Here is a 27,960-nt window from a genome sequence, read left to right on the forward strand (position 1 = left end):
TTTTCATGGACCTCTTTGTGGTTTGTGATCTTTTCAACATTCCTTAATTAAATTTTACTCATTTTTAAATTTCTCCTTGATTTAAACAAGGTTTTCTTTTCTCATGGGCAAGGAATGATCAATCAGAGGCAAACTGCAAACTTGTCTCTGGAATTACTTTCAAAGTACCTGCCTTTCTTCATTATATTGAAACAATAACTCTATCTTCAGGGGAGAAATGATTTAAGTGTGATTTATCCTCCAAAATGTTCACTATTTTTAATTATTATTTTTCTTAAAAATAAATTCTTCAGAGTGGTACATTAAAACTCATTGAGATATTTCAGCCTATGTAAAACCTCTGCCAGAGGTGTTTTGGAAAAGAGGGTGTGTTTCTGAAACTGCCCACAGTTCCAGGACTTCTCCCCTGAAATCTTAAAATGATTAATCCCCAAAATCCTTTATGACTAATTTCCAATGGCCTGAGGCCCCAAACCTTGAAAATCTACTAGGATGATTCTAGCAGCTCTCCAAACCAGGAGAATAGTTTTTCTTTCTTTGATTATCTGATTATATCTTTGTAATTCCAATATGACCCAAGACTAAAAGGAAAGGAGAAAAAATATTTTTTCTCTCCTTTTAAACCTGATCTCCTGCTGCAAGGTTAGATCTCGACTTAATCCTGATTCCTGGGACAACTGCTTCGAATATGAAACTTCATTAATCTTCCCCACAATACTGAATTCTAAAGAAATCTTTCAAGGAAGCAGAATCTACAAACACTCAACACAAGACAAAAGAACAGCAAGGAAACAAAATACGGAAAAATTATAAGAAAAACACATACTGGGGGTGGCTAGGTGGCACAGTGGATAGAGCACCAGCCCTTGGAGTCAGGAGGACCTGAGTTCAAATCCAGCCTCAGACACTTCATAATGACCTAGCTGTGTGGCCTTGGGCAAGTCACTTAACCCCATTGCCTTGCAAAAAACCTAAAAAAAAAATCCCACATACTTGTGGAAAAACTGAATTAGAACCAAAACAATTTACCAGCTGGATCTCTTGCAGATTTATGTCAGATATCACATGATTTAATTTCAGTGTCCTAAGCTACAATTTGATCCTAAACCATCCCACTTCTGGAAGAAAACTTAATTTAAAACTAAACCTTAAGCCTTACCTGAATTTGGAAGAAACTGGTCTCAAGATCAAGAGTCTTCAAGGTCAGAATATTGTCTTTATGTGACCCAGTTAACAACCAAAAACTAGGGTGGGTGGAAGATGAAATGATTGAGGAAACATAGAATCAAGATTTTGATCAAATTGATTCATTAAGCAATCACTGCTTGCTATTTGTTTAATCAATTGGAACCAGACCTCTTCAATTTAGGGCTGCCCTAAAATATACGGTGAGATAGCCACTTACACATCAAAAACAACCAAATAAAACCAATTAATTAAAAGAAAGCAATGAATCGGGATAGACCATTGAGTCATCTAATTTCAAATTGGAGGAAAGATCAGGTACTTTCCAAGTTGAGACAGGGAGAGGAAAAGATGCAATTCCCTGAAATCAGAAAAAGAGTTGTCCCTCTCACCCCCAGTGTTTGAACCCAATCCAAGAATCATGGAAGCAGTAAGTGATTAACCAATATGGAGTCAGTTTTCAGTTATATATAAAATATATACTATTTTAAATAAACATAAATGTGAACTTATATAAAATATAAAACATAAGGGTTGCTTTATAACATCAATCTTTGTATCTGACCAACATAATCTAGGGCCTTAGTTAAGAGAATGTAGGGAGCAGGTAGAGATGCTCCAGTTTCCTAGAAATGCAGGGTTAGATTTAAATAATGCAGTAAAGTCCTCTCTCAATACCCAACACTGAATAAAATTTTTTTCACAAAACAGAAATTGGATTAGACCTAAAATCAAATAGAGAATAAAACTAGCTTAAGAATTGAGTCACAAGATGGAGTCAGTGCCTGCTGTTCTAATTTTCTCCCTTCCCTTCCCTCTCAGTGCCACCCCCCTCAAGAGTTCTCTAAGACTATAAATTGCAGAGAAGGTACTAACCTTCACTGGGAGAGAGAATTCCCTGATCCTGGAGTTCCTTATACTAAGGATCTCACAAGCCCAGTCCCTCTCCTTCTTTTCACTGAAAATTGCATATAATCAGAACCTTGCCTACAGAGAGATTCCATGAGTTTGCATGTCCTTAATCAATAAGGGTGACTTGACCAGGATTGGATCTGATGGTCTTCAGTTTATTTGAAACCATGGCGCTCTGACCATAGTGATCTTCAGACCATGAAAGAATGAAGTGTTTGAAATGGGATGGGAAGCCTAGATCTGATCTTGAGGGCAGCTTGTGACCATGGCATTTCAGAAGGCTCTGGTAGAAATCAGGAGAACTCAAATGCTTTATAGGATCAGAAGGGTCCTGTTCAGAATAGTTTGCCTCTCCTGAGATCACAAGTAGGAAAGCACCAGTGAGCTGAGATCCTAGAAGGTTTTTGCCCACAATGGAAGATTTTCTATGTAGGGGTCCCTGAAAATGAGGTAGCAGGTGGAAGTGGAGACGTGGCAGGGGAATAGAGAGACTTTTTGGACAGTGAAAGATGGCAGGGGGGGAGGCTTTTCAAGACCCCACTCAGAGGATTTTTAAAACCATTGCCAAGGTTATGAGACAAAGAGGAATATTCATAAACAAGTGAGCATGCAGGACAAACCCTCCTTACCAAGAGGGAAGTTAAGTGTGATGCTCATATAGCATAGAACTGAAATCAAAGTGATGCCCATCAATCAGGAAAAGCTAAGCAAGATGGCAGGGTCAACCGGGAGACAATGTGAATAGAGTACTGAACTTAGAATCAGGAAGACCCATCTTTCTGAGTTCAAATCTGACCACAGGCACTCAATAGCTGTGTGACTCAGGGCAAGCTACTTAACCCTGTTTGTCTTAGTTCTGTATCTGTAAAATGACCTGGAGAAAGAAATGGCAAACCACTTCAGTATCTCTGCCAAGAAAACCTCAAGTGGGGTCATGAAGAGGTGGACATGACTCACCAAGAACAAAGTGTCACTCATTAATGAATGGAATTTACTATTATTGTGCTTTCAAAAGCAGCAAATGTAATGATGATAGAAAAATTGGGAAAGATTCCCATGAACTTATGCAAAGTGAATTCAGGAGAATCAAGAACAAGTTTCTGAGGAACTTCTTCCCTATCTTCCTTCCTCTTTAAGAAACAGATTTCTCAGAAAATATGAGAGAAGTATGTGAAATTGAAATAAATCAACAAACCATTATATAACAGATCTGGGCAAGCAATTCTTGAAAGCAGATTAGAATATAGTCCAACTTGAGCATGTCAGAAAGAAATCTCCCAACCCAACCAAATTCCCATCATTTCAGCATTGCTGGGGCAGCTAGGTGGCTCAGTGGATAGAGCACTGGCCCTGGAGTCAGGAGTACCTGAGTTCAAATCTGGCCTCAGACACTTAAAAATTACCTAGCTGTGTGGCCTTGAGCAAGCCACTTAACCCCATTGCCTTGCAAAAAAAAGAAAAAAAGAAGTTATTTCAGCATTGCTACTCAAAAAGGGGAAATGAAATCTATAATACACTCTCTTCAATTCTTGAATCTCTTGCGTTCTTGCTATTCCAACTTGGGCCTCATGAGTTGAACTCGAATGTGCTTCAACTCACATTCTGCTGAATGGAGAATTTCAGTCAAATGATCTACTAGACATTTAACTGCAGCCTCACAGAAATTCCATAATTCTCTTTCCGGCTGATTCTATCCACCTCCCAACAATGGCTCTTCAAAAGCTTCCCCTCTCTTCTCAGTATTCCTACACAACCTTGCCCACTCCCAGCAGAGGGTCATTCCTCATTACAGAGAAAATCGAGTTTATCAATCAAATCAATGATTTAGAAAGCATTTATTACTAGGCCCGAAATAATAGAGATACAAAGATTTAAAAAATAGGAAACAGTTGCTTCCCTCAAGGATCTGACATTCATTGGATGAATCAGCTGATACACATACATGTTGCACACAAGCACAAGGTCAAGTTAAGACACTAGCAGCTGGGGATATTGATTAAAGAACTTGTGAACTTAACTTTGAAGGTAAAAAAATAAATGCAAAGAAGCAGAGGAAAAGGGAGAATGCATTCTTGTCATGAAAGACAAAAAAACAGAGACCAGAAATGGAATAATCTGTGCAAAAAAACAGAACTATTTGACTAGATGAAAGACTATGGAAAGAGGAGCAATTACATAATCTTGGACATAGAAACTAAATTCATGTTATAAAGGATTTTCGATGGCAGAAGAATTTGTAGTTGATTCTACAAGTAACAGGGATCCATTACAACTTGTTGAGCAAGGTAGTGACATAATCAAACTTGTACTTTGGGAATATCACTTTAATAGTTATATGGATGATATATATCACTTCGATGGCTATTTGAATGAGAGGAAAAAACTAGAGACAGACAATCCAATTCATTAACTACTGTAGTCTTTGATACTGTCAGTCATGAGGCCTTGTGGAAAATTATGTCAAAATTTGGTTGCCCAGAGAAGTTCATTAGCATTGCACATCGGTTTCATGAGGACATGCTTGCCCAGGTTCTGGATAGTGATTGATGCTCTCTTGATTTTCCAGTCCCCAATGGAGTGAAACATGGTTGGTCCTTGCTCCCAGGCTCTTTTGTATGATGTTTTCAGCCATGTTGTCCAACACCTTCAATGAGGACAAACACAGAATCAAAGGTCAACTACCCAATTGATAGTAAATCCTTCAACTTGAAAGGGAATTTTAATGCATGGTTTTTTGTCCACTGGTCATTGTGCCCTCAATGCAGCCTCTGAAGTCAAGAAGCAGCAAAGTAGGGATCAAGTCTCTGCTGCTTGTGTCAATTTTGGCCTAATAATTAACATCAAAAAAAAAAAACCAGGTGCTCTATCTGCCAACACCATACCATCTATATGTGGAACCATCGATTACAGCAAATGGAGAAGTTTTGAGGACTGTGAACACATTCACTTACCTTGGCAGTGTCCTTTCCAGGGAGGGACACATTGATAATGAGGTTGTCATTCACAGCACCAGAGCTAACTCAATATTTGGGAGGCTCTGAAATAAAGTGTGAGAGAGAAGAGGTATTAGACTGACACCAGACTAAAGGTCTGCTGAGCCATTGTGCTGACTCATTGGTACATGCCTGTGACACCTGGACACTTTACCAGTGCCATGTCAGGAAACTGAATCATTTCCATTGAAATTGTCTTAGGGGAGAGAAATGAGATTAGGAGGAAAATTGCAAAATTTTAAATAATAAACAAATTTTTAAAAAAAAAGAAATTCTCTTAGAAAGATTCTGAAGATTGCCTGGAAGGAGAAGATGCCAGACACTGAGATCATTTCTCAAGCTAAACTACTAAGTATTCAAACTCTATTGCCTTCATACTAACAGATGTCAGTTCCCAGAAAAGGTCCCATGAGACTAAATTTCAAACTCAGATACCAGGGATAATTATGTTGGGGGGGGGGGGAACATAGGGATACACCTATTCCCCACAGAAACTCCTGAGCCCAGTCCAGTATGATTCTCATGACAGAATCAATCATTCACAACATTTTTAATGTATGTTTGTTAAGGGCAGAATATAATGGTATCCTTTCCCTCTTCCGTTATGTTGTGTCGCTTTTATCATAGGCTGAGGAATATGTGAATTGTGAGGAATATGTGGGTGTGTTTGGGTTCCACAACAAACTTCATCTGGAGTATTGTGCTCAGTTCTAGGCCTATCACACGTTAAGAAGGACGTTGTTAAGTTAGAGCTATGTCCAGAAGGGAGTAGCTAGTATGGGGAAGGGTTCTGAGTTCATGTCATTGGAGAATTGGTTAAAGGAAGTGGGAATGCCTAGCCTGGATAAAAGAAGACTCAGGGAAACTATCTTAGGGGATGCCATGTGAAGGAGGAATTAAATTTATTCTGTTTGGCCCTAGGGGCCAAAGTAAGAGAAGTATCTAGAAATTACAGAGGCAAAATTCAGTTTGATGTTAGAAAATATTTTTTGCTTAACAATGAGATCTCTGCCAAAGCAGAATGGTACCAGGTTCTCCTTGCTGGTAGGTATTCAAGAAGAAAACATCTCATTGGATATGACATCAAGGTGATCCCTTTTAGCAAGAGATTAAATAGCTTTCCAATTCTTCAATTCTGGGGACCTGATGAAATCACCATGAAAATATAGAGATTAAAAAGGAAGAAGAGACAAAGAACAGAACCTTCAGAAATGAGGGATCCAATAAATAAGATTAAGAAGTAGCTGTCGGGGCAGCTAGGTGGCACAATGGATAGAGCACCAGCCCTGGAGTCAGGAGTACCTAAGTTCAAATCTGCCCTCAGACACTTAATAATTACCTAGCTGTGTGGCCTTGGGCAAGCCACTTAACCGCATTTGCCTTGCAAAAAAACCTTAAAAAAAAAGTAGCTGTCAGGCAACATGGGGATGATGAACAGCCTTGATGGCCTTGCTCATTCCATCATTGGAACAACCAGGAACAATTTTGGGCTTTCTGCAATGGAGGAGGCCATCCATATCCAGAGAAAGGACTGTGGAGTTTGAACAAAAACCAAAGACCTTCATTTTAGGGGGGAAAAACCATTATCTTATTATGTAATTTTGCTATCTCTTTTACTTTATTTTTCTTCCTTAAGGACATGATTTTCTCTCTCATCACATTCAATTTGGATCCATGAATACCATGGAAACAATGTAAAGACTAACAGAATGCACTTAAACAAAAACTGACCACATACTAGGATGTAAAAACCTAATGATCAACTACAGAAAGGCAGAAATAGTGAATACATCTTTCTCAGATCATAATGCAATGAAAGTCATATATTGGTCCAGGGAGATATAGACCCAGAACTAATTGGAAACTAAATGACCTCATTTTAAAGAATGAGTGGATCAAGCAACAAATTATAGAAAGAATGAATTATTTCATCCCAGATAATGATAATAATGAAACAACATACCAAAACCCTATGGGATTCACTCAAAGTGGCTGTCAGGGGATATATTACACCTTTAAATGCTTACATGAATAAATTAGAGAAAGAGGAAATAAATAAACTAAATATGCAACTAAAAAATTAGAGGAAGAACAAATTAAAAACCCCCAATTAAATACCAAATTAGAAATTCTAAAAATAAAAGGAGAAATTATTAAAAAATCAAAAGCAAGAAAACTAGTAAACTAATAAATAAAACCAAGAGCTGGTTTTATGAAAAAACCAATACAATCAATAAACTTCTGGTCAATTTGATTAAAAAAAAGAAAGAAAACCAAATAGCTAGTATCATAAATGAAAAAGGTGAACTCACCACCAATGAGGATGAAATTAAAGTAATAATTTGGAATTATTTTGCCCAGTTCTATGCCAATAAATTTGACAATCAAAGTGAAATGGATGAATATTTACAAAAATATAAGTTGCCCAGATTAAATAAAGAGAAAATTAAATACCTAAATAACCCTATCTCTGAAAAAGAAATGCAACAAGCCATTATTAAACTCACTAAGAAAACATCTCCAGGGCCAGATGGATTCACAAGTGAATTCTATCGAACATTTAAGGAACAATTGATTCCAATTCTATATAACACTTTGGAAAAATAGGTGAAGACAGAACTCTGCCTAACTCTTTATATGACACCATTATGGTGCTGATACCTAAACCAGGAAGAATTAAAACAGAGAAAGAAAATTATAGACCTATCTCCCTAATGAATATAAATGCAAAAACCCTAAATAAAATCTTAGCAAAACGATTACAACAAGTTATCACTGGGATAATACAATATGATCAAGTAGGATTTATTCCAGGAATGCAGGGTTGGTTCAATATTAGGAAAACTGTTAGTATACTCAATTATATCAACAACAAACCTATCAGAAATTATAAGATGCTGAAAAAGCATTTGACAAAATACAGTACCCATTCCTACTGAAAACACTAGAGAATGTAGGAATAAATAGATTATTCCTCAGAATAATAAGTAATTATCTGAAACCATCAACAAGCATTATATGCAATGTGGATAAGTTAGGCATATGCTTAATAAGATCAGGGGTGAAACAAGGGTGCCCATTATCACCACTACTTTTCAATACTGTATTAGAAATGTTAGCTTCAGCAATTAGAGAAGAAAAAGAAATTGGAGGAATTAGAATTGGGAAGGAAGAAACAAAAACTCTCCCTCTTTGCAGATGACATGATGATCTACTTAGAGAATCCCAAAAAATCATCTAAGAAACTTCTAGAAATAATTAGCAATTTTAGCAAAGTCACAGGATATAAAATAAACCCTCATAAATCCCCAACATTTCTATATATGACTAGCAAGATGTAGCAGAAAGAGCTAGAAAGAGAAATCCCATTCAAAGTAACCTCAGACAATGTAAAATACCTGGGAATCTACCTGCCAAGGCAGACTAAAAAACTTTTTGAAAACAATTACAAAACACTTCTCACACAAATAAAATCAGATTTAAATAACTGGGAAAACATCAACTGTTCATGGATAGGTCGAGCTAATATAATAAAAATGACGATTCTACCAAAACTCAACTCCCTGTTTAGTGCCCTAGCGATCAAAATGCCAAAACATTTCTTTAATGAGTTAGAAAAAAGTTGTAAATAAATTTATATGGAGAAATAAAAAGTCAAGAATGTCCAGGGATTCAATGAAAAAAGTGCAAAAGAAGGGGGCTTAGCATTACCAGATCTAAAATTATATTATAAAGCATCAGTCATCAAAACTGTCTGGTATTAGCTAAGAAATAGAGTGGTGGATCAGTGGAACAGAATAGTTGCAATAGCAGGAAATGATTATAGTAATCTGCTGTTTGATAAACCCAAATAGTCCAGCTTATTGGGATAAAAAGTCTCTCTTCAATAAAAACTGGAAAATTGGAAACTAGTATGGAAGAAACTTAGCTAAGACCAACACCTCTCACCCTATACCAAGATAAGATCAAAATGGATACAGGGTTTAGACATTAAAAAAAAAAAAGCAGTGTTACAAACAAACTAGAAGGTCAAGGAGTAGTTTACCTGTCAGATCTATGGAAAGGGAAGCAGTTTATGACCAAGGAGTGGATGGAGAACATCATTAAAAACAAACTAGATAATTTTGATTACATTAAATTAAAAAGCTTTTGCACAGACAAAACCACTATAAGCAAGATCAAAAGAAATGTAGTAAATTGGGAAACAATTTTTACAACTAGTATTTCTGACAAAGGACTCATTTCTAAAATATACAGAGAACTGAGTCAAATTTCCAAAAAACAAGCCATTCCCCAATTGACAAATGGTCAAAGGATACACAAAGGTAATTTACAGCTGAGGAAATCAAAGCATTCCATAGTCATATAAAAATTTCTCCAAATCATTACTTATTAGAGACATGCAAATTAAAGCATCTCTGAGATACCACCTCACACCTCTCAGACTGGCCAATATGACCAGAAAGGACAATGATCAATGTTGGAAGGGATGTAGGAAATCTGGGACACTAATACATTGTTGGTGGAGTTGTGAACTCATCCAACCTTTCTGGAGAGCAAGTTGGAATTATACCCAAAGGGCAACAAAAATGTGCATACCCTTTGATCCAATACCACTACTGGGTCTATACCCTGAAGAGAAGATGAAAAAGGATAAAAACCTCACTTGTACAAAAATATTCATAGCAGCCCTGTTTGTGATGTCAAAGAACTGGAAATTAAGGGAATAGCTTAACAAACTGTGGTATATGTATACCATGGAACACTATTGTTCTATTAGAAACCAGAAGGGATGGGAATTCAGGGAAGCCTGGAAAGATTTGCATGAACTGATGCTGAGTGAGATGAGCAAAACCAGAAAAACACTGTATACCCTAATAGCAACATGGGGGTGATGATCAACCCAGATGGACTTGCTCATTCCATCAGTGCCACAACCAGGGACAATTTTGGGGTGTCTGTAATGGAGAATATCATCTGTATCCAGAGAAAGAATTGTGGACTTTGAACAAAAGCCAAAGACTATTACCTTCAATTTGGGGGGGGGGGATGTTATCTTATGTAATTTTGCAATCTCAGACTTTATTTTTCTTCCTTAAGGATATGATTTCTCCCTTAACACATTCAACTAAGATCAATGTATACCATGGAAACAATGTAAAGATTAACCCCTTCTGTGGGGGGTAGGGGGTGGGGGGTGGGGGGAGGGAAGCAAGAATGGGGGGAAGGATTGTAAAACTCAAAATAAATAAAATCTTTCTTTAAAAAAAGTAGCTGTCAGACAAAAGGAGAAAACCCAGAAGTTGACTATCCAGTAGGAGAGAGTAATTATCAGTCCTGTCAATCTTGCAGTGAGTTCAAGGATGAGGACTGAGAAATGGCCATTAGAATTAGCAATAAAACATCTTGGGCATTTTTAAAAAGAGAAGGTGCAATTGAGTTAGGTGGATTGAAAGGCCTGGTAAGGTTGCTTGAAAGTTTGTAAAGCATTGAGAAGTGTGGGAGAAAAAAGGAGAAAAAATTCAACAAGCAGAAGACATATAGAATAATAGCTTGAGGGAAAGCAGGGACAAGTAAAGGATTTTTAAGAAAGAGGAAAATTTGGGCATGTTTTTAGATAGTCAGGGGACAGTGAGCCAATATAGAGGAAACAATTAGACAGAAAAGGGGTGGTTATAAGCACAATCTGGCCAAAGAAATGAGATCAAGAGTAAAAGCAGAGGGACTGACCTGGGTGAGAAGGGTTGGTTATTTTATCAGACTAGAACAGAGGAGGAGACTTGTTTCCTGGCCTTCTCTCTCTCAGTCCAGCGCCTGATCCAGAGTAGGTGCTAAATCAAGCAACATACACAATGGCAATGTCTAGATATCATTGCAGAAATGAAGGAGAGGGAGAAAATGAGTAATTAAACATATATATATATATATATATATATATATATATTAAAATCTATTAACTCAAACTTATTTATAAACAGGTTGAAAACATTATCTAGAATAATGTTTGATTATCACAAAATTACTACTACCATATTTTAAAACACAAAATTACTATTACAAAATCAAGCTAGATTCCAAAGAGTTTATGTATCTCATTGAAACCTATAATCAATTAATTTTTTGACTTAGAAAAACTCTGATTCCCCTTAGCAAGAGGAACAGTGGCAGAGCCTTGATCCACTCAGAACAGGGTCAGAGTCAGAGCAAGGTCAGAGTCAGAGCAAGAGAGCAGCCAGGAGGTGATGAGGGCCCCATGGTGACCTCTGAGCAGGGACAGCACATTGTGGTAGATAGAGCACTAAAATCAGAATCAGGAAGACAGGTTCAAATTCTGACTTTCTTGGGAAAGTCACTTTTCCTCACTGAAACTCATTTTCCTCATCTGAAAAATGGGGTGGAGGTGGGGGGAAGCATTCAGTGCTCAGACCTCTAAGATCCATTCCAGGTCTATGTCTCTAATACTTTGAGCATTTCCTCATCAACCCTGAATGGATGATGACAAAGTTAAAAGTTTTCCAATTTATAATTCTGGTCAAAATCTGCTTTCTCAGCTTCTAATCAAACATTATAAATCTGAATATTAACTCTAGGTAAAATGTCAATTTATCATGTCAAGGTCTGCTTCTCTGAATGTTGACTCTGACTAGATCAATAGCATTGTAGTCATTCTTTTTTTTTTTGCTTTTTAGTTTTTTCAAGGCAATGGGGTTAAGTGGCTTGCCAAGGTCACACAGCTAGGTAATTATTAAGTGTCTAAGGCCAGCTTTGAACTCAGGTACTCCTGACTCCAGGGCCAGTGCTCTATCCACTGAGCCACCTAGCCTCCCCTATTGTCATCATTGTTGTAATGGATAGCATCTATATTCATTCATCTATAAATTCTTTTGTATCAGCAATCATACAATGACATCCATCTTGGAAGAGAAGAGAGAATTCTCTTTTTTAAGAGATTCCTTTTTTTTGCCTAAGAGGATTCTTAGTAATAGGAATTTGTAGCAAAATTATAATTCAATGAGAAAATCATCAATGTATGCAATGATATTTTTATGAAAGAATATATAATCTCAGGGCAGCTAGGTGGCGCAGTGGATAGAGCACTGGCCCTGGAGTCAGGAGTACCTGAGTTCAAAGCTGGCCTTAGACACTTAATAATTACCTAGCTGTGTGACCTTGGGGAAGTCATTTAACCCCCTATTGCCTTGCAAAAAAAAAAAAAGAATATGTAATCTCATTGTTATGTCCAGAAGTCTAATGGTTTCTTTGACTCTTTTCTATATTTAAAAAAGGTCCATTAAATTCACACTTTGTGTTAGGTAGTAGAATTGGCCCTACTCATGAGTACGTTTAAGCCTTAATATCTGTTTGCCTTATTTAGGACAAATCTCTGGAAGGTTTAACATACTTAAGTTGAAGCTTTTTGCTTTTGTCTTGTGAAAGAATAATTTCTCAGAACTATATTGTGATAGAAGATTAATTTCTCTGGGCTTCATATAGATGACCTTGCTCCCTAGTTAAAAATTAAGACTACAAAAATATCACTCCCTATGTTAATCACAAACCTAGGAGGAAAATGAGCAGGATATAAGAAGTCTATCCTTCCAGGAAGAGATAAGATAAGATAAGAATTTATACAAAGATGATAATCTTTGAGGAGCAGTTTCCAGGTAGCAAAATTATGGTTAGACCACTAAGGAGGTTAATTATTTTCCCTATACTCAGATGGTATTAAGTCCAATTTCTTTCCCAGTTCTTCGTAGTTATTACCTCAGAATGGCCTCCACCTCTAGTTTAGGGGTAATATCTTAAAGAAGAAATCTTAAAAATGTCTAAACTATATTTTCTGTCATTTTAGTTTAACCCTATATTCTTAAGATTGTAGATTTTAAAGTTAACAATTTTGGTGCAGTGACTTGGATGGATGGGAATTTTGAAGAGGAACACATCTCTGCGTGGATTCATATGTGCTCCTTGGAAGAAAAGAAGTCTATAAAACAGGTCCTTGGTCTGTATTTAGATGTGTTACTTGAGAAGAAAGAGGTCTGTAACTTCTTTAAAATCCCAGCTCTATTCCAAAGCAGTGTTTTAGTTGACAGATGTGGGTTTAGATAATTTTGACTTGGAAATGGGCAGACTCCCTTTTAAAAATGTTTTTTGTGGGAACCCTAAATAAAGGTGGGATAGTTTTTGAGCCTAGCCACAAACTGAACTTGGAATAAAGTGAAGCTACCACTTTTTTAATTCAATAATGAAATTAAATATTCTCTGGATTTTGTCTCTGGTTTGAGGGATTATCACCTGTGTTTTCCAGCTGGAGTGCATGATGATGACTTGTCCCTTGATCTCAGTGTAACTTTTTTTGAAAGGGCAAAGGGATAGATCCTTGTGGCATTTTTGATGAATCCACAGGTCTTATTTGGCATGCCATTTTCTTTGTCTATATTGTGTTTTGGGGACCCTCTATTGTGGAAAGCAATGTGGGTTTTACCTGGAGTTTGTTTTAAACTGTTTTCTATGTGGTACAGGCAGAATGGAGTTCTCCAACAGTTCACAGAACTGTGCCTAGTCAGGTTGCTGCCCTGTCTCTGTGTTCTGATTGACCAATTAACCTTTTCAATCTGCATGTTCAAATTTGATCTTTTCCTTTTCCAAAAACATGATTTGGTGCCACAGGAAAGATTTTCCTGAAAATCATGTTGTTTTTTTAAGGGGAAAAAAGGGTTCTATTTTTCTCTTCCTAATTTTTATTAAGTTATGATCTGATAAACTGGCAAGGTTCTCTCTCTCTCTCTGTCTCTCTGCCTGCTTCTCTCTGTGTCTTTGTCTCTCTGTGTGTCTCTGTTTATCTCTCTCTCTCTCCTCTCTCTGTCTCTGTCTGTCTCTAAATATCTGTCTCTCTGTCTCTCTCTGAATCTCTCTGTCTCTCTCTCTCCCCTCCCCCATCACTCTCTTTCCCAAAGCCTTTTGGAGAGGAACCAGCAAAAGGCAAAAGCTATTGTTTGGATTGACCTGTTGTACAAGTTTCTGAAGTCCCCTTCCCTTTTCTACCTGGGGAAGAAGATGGCAGAAGTTTCCTGAGTGATTGCTATTTATTCTATTGTTTGGATTTGCCAACTGTGACGTCCTGACTCTCTCTCTGAAATGAGAGTGGTATTTTCTCCTTCTATGATTTTTTTTCTCTTTAAGCTGTAAAATGAGAGAGATTAAATTTCTTTCTTAGAATAAGAAAAAAACTCTTGTTTTATCTATTTAAAACTGGCCCATTCAAGTCTTAAAGTTTGCTATGATAATGTGGTTGTACAGTTCTCCCTGTGGCCAGATCTCTTATCTCCCTTTGCCTATCTCATTTGCATTTTGGAGACTTTTCTTCCTTGAGCCTTCATCTCTGCCTCTTTCTAAATCTAAAAAAGGATAGCACAGGCTAGCAATTATTCTGAACTAAAAGTTTGTTTTAAAAAAATAAATATTTAAGTTTAACAAGGTATTTTAAGGGTTACAAATTAAGGATTGTTTTATGTAAAATGTTCTGTTGATTGGAAAGATATATTGTGGACATTTAGAATTTGGATACAAATTATACAAAACTTAAATACCTTTTTAAATCTGTATTTTAAATTTTAAAATAAATGTCTTATTCTCCATAAACTGATACAGTAACATGAAAATAATTTTATTACTAGCTTGTGAATAAATTTAAAGGGTTAGAAATATATTTAAAAGAAGTTTAGGGTGGCTAGGTGACTCAGTAGACAGAGCACCAGCCCTGGAGTCAGGAGTACCTGAGTTCAAATCTGACCTCAGACACTTAATGATTACCTAGCTGTGTGGCCTTGGGCAAGCCACTTAACCCCATTGCCTTACAAAAACCAAAAAAATAAAAATAATAATTTTGGTTAGTGGTTTTTTATCTTTTAAGGTATATCTAAGTTATAACAAAGAAAAATTTAGTGTGATAGATGTTATAACATTTATTTACTGATTGGTTATTTAAAAATCTTAATTTACAATACAAGGTACTTAAAAGAAATTAAATTGGCCCCCAAATTTTTCTCACTGGTCTTAATTAGCATGATTAAAAATATATATATATATATATATATATGTATATATATACATATATATATATATACCTGTATGTGTGCATGTATTTGGTCTGAAGAACTGAGAAATCACTGGGCTTTTCTTGGGGTTTGGGGAGTTGGGCCAGAGCTCCCAAATCTCACCATACAAATGAACCAATGCATAATCTTTATTCTACTGAGAATTGTCTCAATATATACATTAGAACTATAAATAAAAAAATATATAATGAAATATACCTGGGAATGTGCAATGCACATTTGAAATCATTTAGGATGTGTTCATGTCTGAGGTAGATTGAATCCTGCCTTCATGAAACAGTGCTGGTTCTGGTGAGTTCGCATGAAAGAATCAAGGGTTTGATTTCAGAATAAAGAATAGAAACTGAAAATTCTATTTTGATATTAACACTTTTTCAGTTAGAAACTGCAGGAAGAAAAGTTTGTTCTTTTGTTTTGTAGGGGGGAAAAAGAGAGGAATTTATGTACCAGAAGTCAAGAATCAAAAATACAGAATTGGTTTGATTTCATCCAGAATTTAGCTCTGAAGGGAAAAGGAATAGTACTACATAAATTAAGAAATGTATTAAAGCTATACAATCACCTTTTAAATTAGATAACCTTATATGAGCTGATATTCTAAATACTAAATATTGTATTATATTACAATAATTACAATACTAAAAATGTATCATTAACTTGAGAGGCTTTTAAAGTTTTAAAATGCATAATTATCCTTATGGTATATTCCTGGTGATAATAATGAATGTTCTAATATTAAGAAAATTTGTCATTTTAAAGATTTAATGTAGGATTATTTTTAGTGATACAGTTAAGATAAAGAGGAATGTAATGAGTAAACTGTCTCTCTCTGGCTGTCTGGCTGTCCGTCTCTCGCTCTCTCTCTCTCTCTCTCTCTCTCTCTCTCTCTCTCTCTCTCTCTCTCTCCCCCCCTACTCTCTTTCTCAAAGCTTTTGGAGAGGAACTAGCAAAAGGCAAAAGCTATTGTTTGGATTGGTCTGTTGTACATGTGTCTGAAATCCCCTTCCCATTTTCTAGCTGGGGAGGAAGATGGCAGAAGTTTTCAAAGTCACCAGTCCAGAAGGTAGGACTCAGAGGACTAGTCATCACTGGGTAACGGCCAAAGCAATGTACATAATCTAAGGAATGTGGTGTCTAGAACCTAGGAAGTGTTTTTTGACTGACAGACTGACCAAGTAGGAAATGCCTCTGGATAAGTCAATTTTCTGTCCTGACTTCCTAAGTCAAAGACTGACCCAGGCCCAGTTCACAGCTGATTCCCTTTTTTTCAGATGGTATTCTTTGTAGATGAGGTGGTTGCATAGATGTTGGTTGGGGAGTATCTTCTGGGTTCAAATAAATGTTGCCTGTCCATCCTTTCAGTGATCTAGGTCTCTAAGAAATGCCATCTCTCCTTCCAATAGGTCCCTTATTTTTTTTTATATTTTTTTAATTCTCGGGAAATAAAAAAATAAGGCTCGCAAAGAATTTAAAAGAAGCAACAGCAAATAAAAAGACAATTGACCACCAAAAAACAAACAAATAAATAATAAATGTGACTCTCATTCTGTTTTGGGACACTTTGTCATTGGGTATCTTCCCTCTTTCTTAGGCAAATAGACCTTTCCATTTGCAAAGACCTTTTGACTCAAGGAGAGTTGTATTTAGAAGAATGGGGGAGGGGGTATTTTAAAATACTTTAAAAAATGTTTTGTCCTTCCTTTCCAAAAAAGACCACGACATCAGGAAGTTGATATCATGACAAACATATAAATTGGATTTGAGTTGGGGGACTGTGCTAAGCCACTAACCTCACTTTCTCCTCCAGAGTCATCCAGATCCAGTGGCCAGAGATGAATCAGGATGACTGGATACCAGGCAACCAGGGGTTAAGGGACTGTCCAAGGTCCTATAGCTAGTAAATGTCTGAATCTGGATTTGAACTCCCATCCTCTGGACTCCAAAGCCAAAACACTATCCACTGGGTCAATAAACCAGTTTTAAGACTTATCTTTGCTTTAAGATTGAATAAGAGAGATGTCTATCACTTTACAAGTTCACAATTAATATATTGTCCTTCTAAAAGAAGGAATATTTAATGTTTCTTTTTTTAAAAAAATAACTCAGAAAAACATTCTTGTAAAAAAATTTTAATGTGATTTGTATAAGGTCTACTAAAATTTCATAATCAGTAAGCTTAACTTATTGCAATAATATGAAATATTGCTTATAGCTGCCATGGAAAAGTTTCTATTTTTCAAGGGAAACAATTTGAGAAACAATGAGCTAAAGGTTAATATTAAAAAACATTTAAAGTTACTGTAATAATTACAAATAGAAAAATTTTGTGGGGGCGGAGCCAAGATGGTGACAAGAAAGGATCGAGTCTTAGGCGCTCTCTGATAAAACTTCTAAACTAAGGACTCTAACTAAACTTTCGAGAGACAGAACCCACAAAGGGACCCAGTGAGGCAGTTCTCCTACTCAAGGTAACCTGGAAAAGAACAGAAAGGCTCTGTTCCCCAGGGTCGGAGGGGTGGCCCACCAGAGCGAAAGAACTTCAGCCTCCGGGAGGCAGCCCCAGGGCACTGGGAGCCAAGGCTCACAGAAGCCGGGGAGTCTCCTGAGCTACACCCCGGGGAAGACAGAGCACAAAGTGGGGGAACAGCAGGGGACTTCTGCCAGAGCGAACACATGGAGCCCAGCCCTCAGGGCACACAGCGAGCAGTGGTCTTTCCCCAGCCCTGATCTGGGAACCAGAAGCAGGCAGAGCCAGTAAGCAAGAGCCCCCAGGGCATGAGCCCATTGAGCTGAGGGAGGGGAGTGAAGAGAGACTGCAGAGCTCTGTCCTCTGCCCCTGGAACAGGACTTGGAGCTCTGACCACATTCAGATCCTGATCGCAGTCTAGGCCCCCCCATAGAACAGCAGGGCCCCCTCCACCTCAGGCAGGTGGCAGATGGGAGTGCATATGGTTATTCACAGACCAGGAGGGAGGACAGAGCCTCACACACTGAGACCCTTGTGGGAGTGCTCTAAAAGCTCAGGAAGCACCCTAAAAACAGGCTTAGGGTGGGAAAATGAGCAAGCAGAGAAAAAAGAGGAACACCATTGAGAAATACATTATCTATGATCCCAAGAAGGATCAATACACTCAGTCTGAAGATGAGGAAACACAAGCTCCTGTATCTAAAGACTCCCAGAAAAACAGAAACTGGGATCAGGCTATGACAGAGCTCAAAAAAGACTTTGAAAATCAAATGAGGGAGTTAGAAGAGAAACTGGGAAAAGAAAGGAGAGAGATGCAGGAAAAACATGAAAATGAAGTCAGCAGCTTAGTCAAGGAAATCCAAAAAAATGCTGAAGAAAATAGCATGCTAAAAACCAGCTTAGGTCAAATGGATAAAACAGTTCAAAAAGTTATTGAGGAGAAGAATGCTTTAAAAAGCAAAATTGGCCAGATGGAAAAAGAGATAAGAAAACTCTCTGAGGAGAACAAATCCTTCAGACAAAGAATAGAATTTAGGGAGATTGTTATACTTACCAGAAATCAGGAATCAATACTTCAAAACCCAAAAACTGAAAAATTAGAAGAAAATGTGAAATATCTCATTGAAAAAACAACTGATATGGAAAACAGACTTAGGAAAGGTAATTTAACAATTATTGGAATAAATGAAATCATGATCAGGAAAAGAGCCTTGACATCATTTTCAAAGAATTACTACAGGAAAATTGCCCTGATATTCTAGAAGCAGAGGGCAAAATAGAAATGGAGAGAATCCACTGATCCCCCTGAGAAAGAGATCCCAAAAAACCAACCCCTAGGAATATTATAGCCAAGTTCCAGGACTCCCAAGTCAAAGAGAAAATATTACAAGCAGCCAGAAGGACACAGTTCAAATATCGTGGAGCTGCAGTCAGGATCACACAGGACTTAGCAGCAACTACATTGGAAGCTCATAGGGCTTGGAATATAATATACCAGAAGGCAAAAGAGCTTAGAATGCAGCCAAGAATGAATTACCCAGCAAGGCTGAATGTCCTCTTCCAGGGAAAAAGATGGACTTTCAATGAACCAGGGGAATTTCAAATGTTCCTTTTGGAATGGCCAGAGCTGAACAGAAGATTTGATCTTCAGATACAGGACTCAAGTGAAGCATGGAGAGTGGAGGAGAGGGGGAAAATATGAGGGACTTAATGATGATGAACTGCATGTATTCCTGCATAGAAAAATGACATCGATAATACTCATATGAACCTTCTCAGTTAATAGAGCAGGTAGAGGGAGCTTTTATAGTTGAAGCACAGGAGAAAGCTGAATTCAAAGATAAAATATGGTGTAAAAATGGAGTCAATAGGAAAAAAAGGGAAATGTAATGGGAGAAAGAAAAAGGAGAGGGGGAATAGGCCAAGATATTTCATATAATAAGATTTTTCTTTATTACAATGAGCTATTGCAATGATATGGAAGGGGAGAGGCAAAGGGGAATGAGGGAATCTTCACTCTCATCAGAGGTGACTAGGAGAGGAAACAGCATATATATACTCAATGGGGTATAGACATCTGGAGTAAGAAGGAGGGGGGAGCAGGGGGAAGGGGTGCGGATGTGAATAAAGGAGGAGAGGATGGACCATGGGGGTAGAGTGGTCAGATATAACACATTTTCTTTTTTACTTCTTGCAAGGGGCTGGGATTGGAAGGCCTGTCCAGGACCATAGGGCCAGGTGGATTCTGGGCCTAAGGGGTGGTATGGGGGCTCAGGGCTTCCTGGCCCCAGGACCAGGGATCTGTCTGCTGCGCCACTCAGCGACCCTACAGCAGAGTCAGAGTGAAAGGAGAGAGAAAATATAGTACATGGTAGTGGAGAAATAAGAAAGGAGGGAGTTGCGATCAGCAATGGCAATGGTGGAAAAATATGGAAGTAACTTTTGCAATGGACTTACCATAAAGAATGCAATTCACCCACGATAGAGTTGTTGGTGTTGGAACAAAGACTGAAGCACATTTTTATTATTATTATTATTTGGGGGAGGGTGCAGGGCAAATGGGGCTGGGTGGCCTGCCTGGGGCCGCATAGCAGGGTGGTCTTTGGTGTCTAAGGCTGGATTTGGACCCGGGTGCTCCTGGCTCAAAGGCCAATGCTCTGTCCGCCACCCAGCCACCCCTACTATTATTACTATTTTATTTTATTTTGGGTCTTTTTTTTCCCCTTCTTTTTGGTTTTTGCAGGGCAGTGGGGATCAGGTGGCTTGCATGTCACACAGCTGGGTGATTGTTGGGTCTACGGGGCTGGATGTGGGCCCCAGTGCTCGTGGCTCCAGAGCTGATGCTTCATCCATTGCGCCACCTGGCCATACCTACAATTATTACTACTTTTTTATTTTAATTTTTTTCTCTCTCCCCTTTACTTTATCGCTCAAGCAAGTCTATATACATGGGGGGAGGGGGTATTTCGTTTACTCTTAAACAAGAGTATTTTATTAATGTAAAAAAATATTTGTACAAAATGAAAATAAAAAAAATAAAAAATTTAAGAGTGCAAAAAGAAAGAAAATAAATAAATAAATAAATAAATGGATCTATAAATCAATAAATAATGAATGAATGAATAAAAGAAGTCAAGTGGCATGATTAAAATGAAATAAAGGAAGGTTGTTATATAAGCCAGAGCTCTATCTTTTCATGAAGAACAAAACAATGTTAGAACTGTCCCTATCTAATTATGTGTGCAAATATAATTATCATTCTACTTATATGTTGCCAAGCTACCTGTCTAAGCTAGTATGACCTTCCTTCCAGGTAGAAAAACAAGTTTTGTTTTATTTATTTCTTTTTAAGAGTCTTAATGACTCAGCATGGAAGATATATGCTTTGTTAAAAGAATGACACTGAATAATTCCATTTTGAAACTCTATAGAGATAATAGCCATAGTGTCTGATTATTGAACCCATCTTCAAATGGATGTATGTGATGGTTTCATATCCGTGTTATCCCTAATTATAAATGATCTTATCATTTTGCCATGGAAATATACAAATAAGTAAGAGTGAGATCAGAAAAACAATTTAAGGGAATGTTATTTTACATAAATTTCATTATTATTCATAGAGAGAAGAAATGTTCTAACCTCTGTAAGAGTTTAGCAGAGAGGTTGATAAGTAGGAGAAAATGGTTTTAAGACAACATTAAGTTCATTAAAAAATTTTTTAAAGTTATATATCCCTAACAAGAGCAATTATGATTTCCCTTTGGTTACTATAAAAAAATTATTGATTTGTTCCTATAAAAAAGACATTGATATTGATGACTGATAAAAAAAATACTCCTGAATAAATGCAGAAAATCTTGAAGTTTCCTACTTGGATTCAGGTGAAAAGAATATGTCAATGGTAAAACATGAATATCTCTATTTTAAATAAATCGTAAAATGATATTGTCTTGGAAAAAAAGAAAAATTTTTGCTATTTTGATGGCATAAGTAAGAGTTATATCAATATTTTGAAATTATCATGTATAAGATTAAGTTCTTGAAGAATTTCATTTTTTTTAAGATTGATATGAGTTGGGGCGGCTGGGTGGTATAGTGGATAAAGCACCAGCCTTGGAGTCAGGAGTACCTGGGGTCAAATCCAGTCTCAGACACTTAATAATGACCTAGCTGTGTGTCCTTGGGCAAACCACTTAACCCCATTTGCCTTGCAAAAACCTAAAAAAAAAAGATTGATATAAGTATATTTGGGTAGAAGTGAATAAATTTATAAAACAAAAATGTTCTACTATCCTGGTGAATAACATATAACATCTGTAGTATCTCCCATCAAATGGTAGAAATGAGAGTCTCCAAATGAGAAATATTTAAAAGAGGCTTCTCTTTGCCCTCTGAAGAAGAAGAAGAAGAAGGTTTCAACAGCCCCATTTTCTTTAGGTGTGTAAGTGATGCTATACACCCCATTTGACTCAAAAGAGGAAATTTAGTATGAATTTTGGTATAATTTTGAAATAATAGTTTTGTATTTTAAAATATGGTGTAGTAATTCTTGATAATCAAACATTATAGATAATTTTCAATCTGTTTATGTATAAATTGGGGTTAGACATTACCATTGTCTATGTTGATTGTTTCATCTGAAATGCAAAACATCTATAGAAATAAATGCAAATTGTTTAAGAATCAGCTAAAGATGTTGTTTGAAAGGATTCCAGAATAATTGTGTGTTGGTCATGTTTATGTAAATATGGATAATAAATGAGAATATTAATAGAGAAAATAGTTTTTATAAAATGCATTTCTATTTGCAGTTTGAGATGATTGTATTTATGCATTCCAAATCTTTTGTTGTAAAAGCACCTGGGCAACAGGGATAAAATTTTAGGATTTTACTGTGATACTATTTTTATTCAATCCATTATAAGATTATAATCACTATGTGGCATTTTTTTGATCCTTTGGACTATAAAATTTAGAGCAAAATCTCTGTCTAATTATAGAAAATTGCTATTAAAGACATCATGAGATTGAAAATTGACTTTCTGACTTAGCTATCAAAGAAATGTGGATGGGGGGCATAGTCTATTGATGGCAGAAACCCTCTGGGGATTGGACACTGCAGTGACAGACTCATTGGGAAAAGATAAAGATTGTGTTTATCACAATCTGAGGTTGGACTCTTCTTGACTCAGTTTCCCAAATGTGACTTTGGATAATGTCTCACCTAAAAGGTTTAAAGTCTGACTTAAGGCATTTGGCTATTCATATGACCTCTGTCATGACCCTGATTTTTATGGCAAATTGCTATAATCAAATCAGGTGATTAATATTAAAATCAGGTATAGAAATTTAAGTTTTGGGCCTACATTTGTCCAAATTCTAACAGCCAGCCAAGTTATTATATAGTTTGGCATTTAGTGTCAGCTACAGGTTCCCATATTCTACTTCTAAATATTTTAAGAGAAAATACAGGGGCAGCTAGGTGGCGTAGTGGATAAAGCACTGGCCTTGGAGTCAGGAGTACCTGGGTTCAAATCCAGTCTCACACACTTAATAATTACCTAGCTGTGTGGTCTTGGGCAAGCCACTTAACCCCATTTGCCTTGAAAAAAAACTAAAAAAAATATACAATACTCAGTTAAGGATTTATGCTTCATTTTAAATATTAACACATTAAAACTGTTTTATTTCTAAAATCAATTGACTACTATGTGTTCTACATATATGTGTGTGTGTGTGTGTGTGTGTGTAACAAGCCCAAAATTAATTTAGTAGAGTTATAAAGAATCATTTAGCAGTAAAATCCTCATTTTTATGGATATATATTCTGTTAAGGGAATAGCATCCTCCAAATGGGAGTATAAATGATTCAAAAGGAATAGGATAATGTCAAAAACAAAACTGGACTGATTTCTATTTGTACCTGAATTTTTGGTGTATATCAACATGACAGTGGGCAAGTCAAAATATAAGTTGTGAAGATCTAAGAAGTTACAGAGTTTTATTTTCTAGTCTAAAATAGAAAGTATCTACACATAAGCTGAATGTAGTTGGAGAAGCCTAGTCATTGACCGACTCCAGAGATCCAAAAGGATGGGTTATTTAATCAAAGGGAACTGGCCCTTTTTCTTTTTGATCTCTGTAACTTTCCCCTTGATTCTATAAATGCATCATCCATCATTATGCTCCCTCCCTTTTTAGATTGGCCTCATATTTGTTGCCTGTCCATTCTTTTAGTGATCTAGGTCTCTAAGAAATGCCATCTCTCCCTCCAATAGGTCCCTTATTTTTTCTATACTTTTTTAATTGATCTATAGCTGACAAAATAAGGTCAACTTTGATCAGAATGGGGGATTGTGAAAGAACGATTTTTCATAATGATATTGTGATCGAATATTAATTTCTCTTAAAGAACCCTAGGTTTCAGGTAACCTCACTTTGCTCCCTAGCTAAAAATTAAAACTACAAAAATCTCTCCCTATTTTAATCATAAACCTTGGAGGATAATGAGGAGGAGGTAAGGAGATCATCCTCCCAGGAAAAGACAAGAGAAGAATTTATGCAAAGATGATCCCCTTTAAGGAGCAGTTTTCAGGCAGCACTATTTTGTAGTTTCCATGTTTAGGCCACTAAGGAGATCAATTATTTTCCCTTTTCTCAAGTGGTATGAAGTCCAATTTCTTTCCCAGTTCTTGGCAATTTATATTATAACTCGTTCAGTGTCACGTTGATATACACAGAAAATTTGATTACAAATAGAAATCAATCTGCTTTTGGTTTTGACATCATCTTCTTCCATTTAAATCATTTACACCCCCATTTGGAGGATACTATTCCACTTAACAAAATAAATTTCCATAAAATTCTTTTGCAGTCATTACCTCAGAATGGCCTCTATCCATAGGTTAGGGGGAAGGTTTTAGAGAATGAAATTTTAAAATGTCTAATCTAATCCTTTGTCATTTTATTTTAACCCTGTATTTTTTTTAGGATTCACATTCTGAAGCAAGACAAACTCTGGTGAGAATATGTTTTGTCTGTTGACAATAATCAAGACAGGTTACAAGATGAGGCACTGGGAGGCTCAAGGCAGGGGCCAAGGGAAAAGCCTGACCTTGGGCCATTCCGCAGAAACCCAAAGTGTCGTGGCCTCTGCTGCCCTCTGCAGGTGATTGTTCTCCAAGTTTCTGATTGATCTGATTCCCACAAAAAGCTTCAAGGAGAAACTACTCCATCCAAAGTCACCAGTCCAGAAGGTAGGACTCAGAGGACTAGTCATCACTGGGCAATGACCAAAGCAATGTACATAATCTAAGGAATGTGGTGTCTGGAACCTAGGAAGTGTTTTTTGACTGACAGACTGACCAAGTAGGAAATGCCTCTGGATAAGTCAAATTTCTGTCCTGACTTCCTAAGTCAAAGACTGACCCAGGCCCAGTTTACAGCTGATTCCCTTTTTTCAGATGGCATTCTTTGTAGATGAGGTGGTTGCATAGATGTTGGTTGAGGAGTATCTGCTGGGTTCAAATAAATGTTGCCTGTCCATCCTTCCAGTGATCTAGGTCTCTAAGAAATGCCATCTCTCCCTCCAATAGGTCCCTTATTTTTTTTATATATATTTTTTAAATTCTCAGGAAATAAAAAAAATAAAGCTTGCAAAGAATTTAAAAGAAGCAACAGCAAATATAAAAAGAGTTGACCACCAAAAAAGAAACAAATAATTAATTAATGTGACTCTAATTCTGTTGTGGGACATTTGATAACCACCCCCCCCATGTGGGTTTCTAAAAGCCAGTCCCTCGAGTACACAATCAACAGTCAAAATATATTCTCACCAGAGTTTTGTCTTAGTTCTGACAAAAACAAAATTTATACTTCAACTTAAGTATTCTAAACATTCCAGGGATTTGCCTTAAACAAGGCAAACAGATGGTAGAGCTCCAGCCTTAGCATAAAGTATTCATTGTTCTTATTTCTCTAAGATTTAGAATAACTCATGAGTGGGGTCATTTCTACTAAATGACTGACAAACAGACAGATCAAGTAGGAAATAACTCTAGATAATCAAAAATTTAATGGACCCATTTTACAGAAAAAATAAAAAGCAGCCATAAAATTTCTGACCATTACTAATGAGATTATATATTCTTTCATAAAATGTCATAATATACATTTATGAGTTTCTCAAAGAATTATAATTTTGCTCCAAATTTCTATTATTAAGAATTCCATTATACCGAAAAAGGGAATATCTTCAACAAATATAGAATATTCTATCTGCTTCCAAGATGCATGTCATCTTATGATTGTGGACCCAAAGGAATTGATAGATACTATTTGTTACAAAGATGGCCAGGCGCCATAGTCACAGACAGAGTCAACATTCAATTTTTGACTGGAGAGGAACAGAATTTGGTAAGGCAAATTGGCAAAGAGAAATCTCCTAAAGATCTTTTTATGTGCCAAGCACTATGCCAACTCTGTGTTATAAAAATAAACAAAAAAACAGTCACTGCCAAGGAGCTTATAACCTAACTGGAGAGAGATAACATGAAAACAAATAGATGTAAAGAGTTTTAAACAAGATAAATAGGAGGCTGTTAATACAAGAAAGGCAACAGACTTAAACAAGGTTGGGGAAGACTTCTGGTAAAAGATGGGGTTTTAGTTGGGAATTAAAAGAAGTCAGGAATATCAGTAGTCAGAGCAGAGAAGGGAGCATGTTTGAGGTATAGGAGAGAGTCAAAGAAAATGCCCAGAGTTGAGAGATGCAGGGTCTTATTCATGGAAGATCTAAGAGGCCAGAGTCACCAGGATGGAGTAAGGTATAAGAAGACTGGAAAGGTAGGAGGGGGATAGGCCATGAAGAGCTTTGAACAAAGGAGAAGAGGATAGGGAGGATGGGGATGAGTCTTGAAAGAAAGAATAAGGAGAAATTTCTCATCAAAGTGAATATTCGGATCTGATGAGAGGAAGGGAGTTGTTTGAAAGGCCTGAGGAGAGAAAAGATTTGGGAGAGTGACTGTGAGAGTTATAGAAGGAAAGTGTCCCTTGCTACATCAGGGATCCAGTTGATATACAAATAGAAAATATTTTAGTGGGCCCAATGGTCATGGTTGTGAGTTCCTCCTGTGGTGTTCAGCAACACAAGAGAAGATTAGAGAATAGGAACAAGTTTGGGGCTTGGCATCTCTGGCCAGAAATCTGTCAATCCTATATCATAAAGTACAAACCAGAAATCCAAATCCCATTTTCAGATGCTCTATTCTTACCCAAGTGTTCACTCCCCAAATTCAGTTTTCTCTTCTGAATACCTTTCCTGTATTAGGCAATAGAGAGGAAAACATAATCCATGCCCTTTAATATTAAGCTTCTTACAAGAGTCTTCATGGTCATTGCCAATATTCCTTAGGTCCCTTTTGGTATTGTCAATTGTGCCCATGTGAATCATCAAAAATGATTATTTGTCATTCATTTTGATAAGGAGAAATTCTCTGAATTATCTTGGATACATGCCCCGACACTATAATAGACTTCCCTATTGTTATCAGGGACACCCAGTAATGCAGTGGCTAGAACATCAGTGGTATAGTAAGGAGGATCTGAGTTCAAATCTGACCTCAGACACTTATTGGCTGTGTGATATTGGGCAAGTCACTTAACCCTGATTGCCTCGGAGTCACTAACTTAACTAACTTACCAGTCACTGTTCATTGTAGCCACCATCTTTCCAAGCATCCAAGCTTATAATCTAAGAGTCATCCTTGATTCTCCACTCTCTTACCCTTGATCCCACCATATAGCATCTCTCAAATATGCCTCTCTAATGAAAACCACCATCACATCGCACTAGGATGACCGCAATAACCCTCTGGGTACTATACCTGTTTCAAGTCCTTCCCCATTTTAATGAATCCTCCATTCAGCCACCAAGCCACATCTCAAGTCATCCTGATTCATATCTGGCCACTGGACTCAAAGGGCTCTGGAGGAAAAAGTGAGGCTAATGATTTAGCACATCAACCCCTCATTACAATCCAAATTACTTGCTTTTCATGACACCACCTTCATGATGTTGTGGTCTTCAAGAACAAAGGACAATCATCATCATCATCATCATCATCATCATCAGTCTCCTCAACTCATTAGTGAATAGTTCCATCCTAATGGATTTATCCCCATGCTTTTTAAAGTTTTTAATATAAAGGGGCATTTTATTTTTGCAAACTTTTTCTGTGCCTATATAATCAGTTATTTTTATTGTTTTTCTTGTTAAGATGAC

The 27,960-nt window shown here is 36.9% G+C and overlaps 1 long non-coding RNA gene across 1 annotated transcript; it reads right to left on the reverse strand.

Annotated features, from left to right (window-relative positions):
- Positions 1 to 4,463: 4,463 nt before the first annotated feature.
- Positions 4,464 to 27,669, reverse strand: LOC141492494 (uncharacterized). Its single transcript, XR_012469938.1, has 3 exons — positions 27,563 to 27,669; positions 5,049 to 5,134; positions 4,464 to 4,741 (listed from the first exon to the last, which is right to left on the reverse strand). It is a non-coding gene; the product is annotated as an uncharacterized LOC141492494 (long non-coding RNA).
- Between the last annotated feature and the right edge of the window lie 291 nt (positions 27,670 to 27,960).

The sequence above is a fragment of the Macrotis lagotis genome, chromosome 1, assembly GCF_037893015.1.
Source record: "Macrotis lagotis isolate mMagLag1 chromosome 1, bilby.v1.9.chrom.fasta, whole genome shotgun sequence".
Taxonomy (NCBI): Eukaryota; Metazoa; Chordata; class Mammalia; order Peramelemorphia; family Peramelidae; genus Macrotis; species Macrotis lagotis.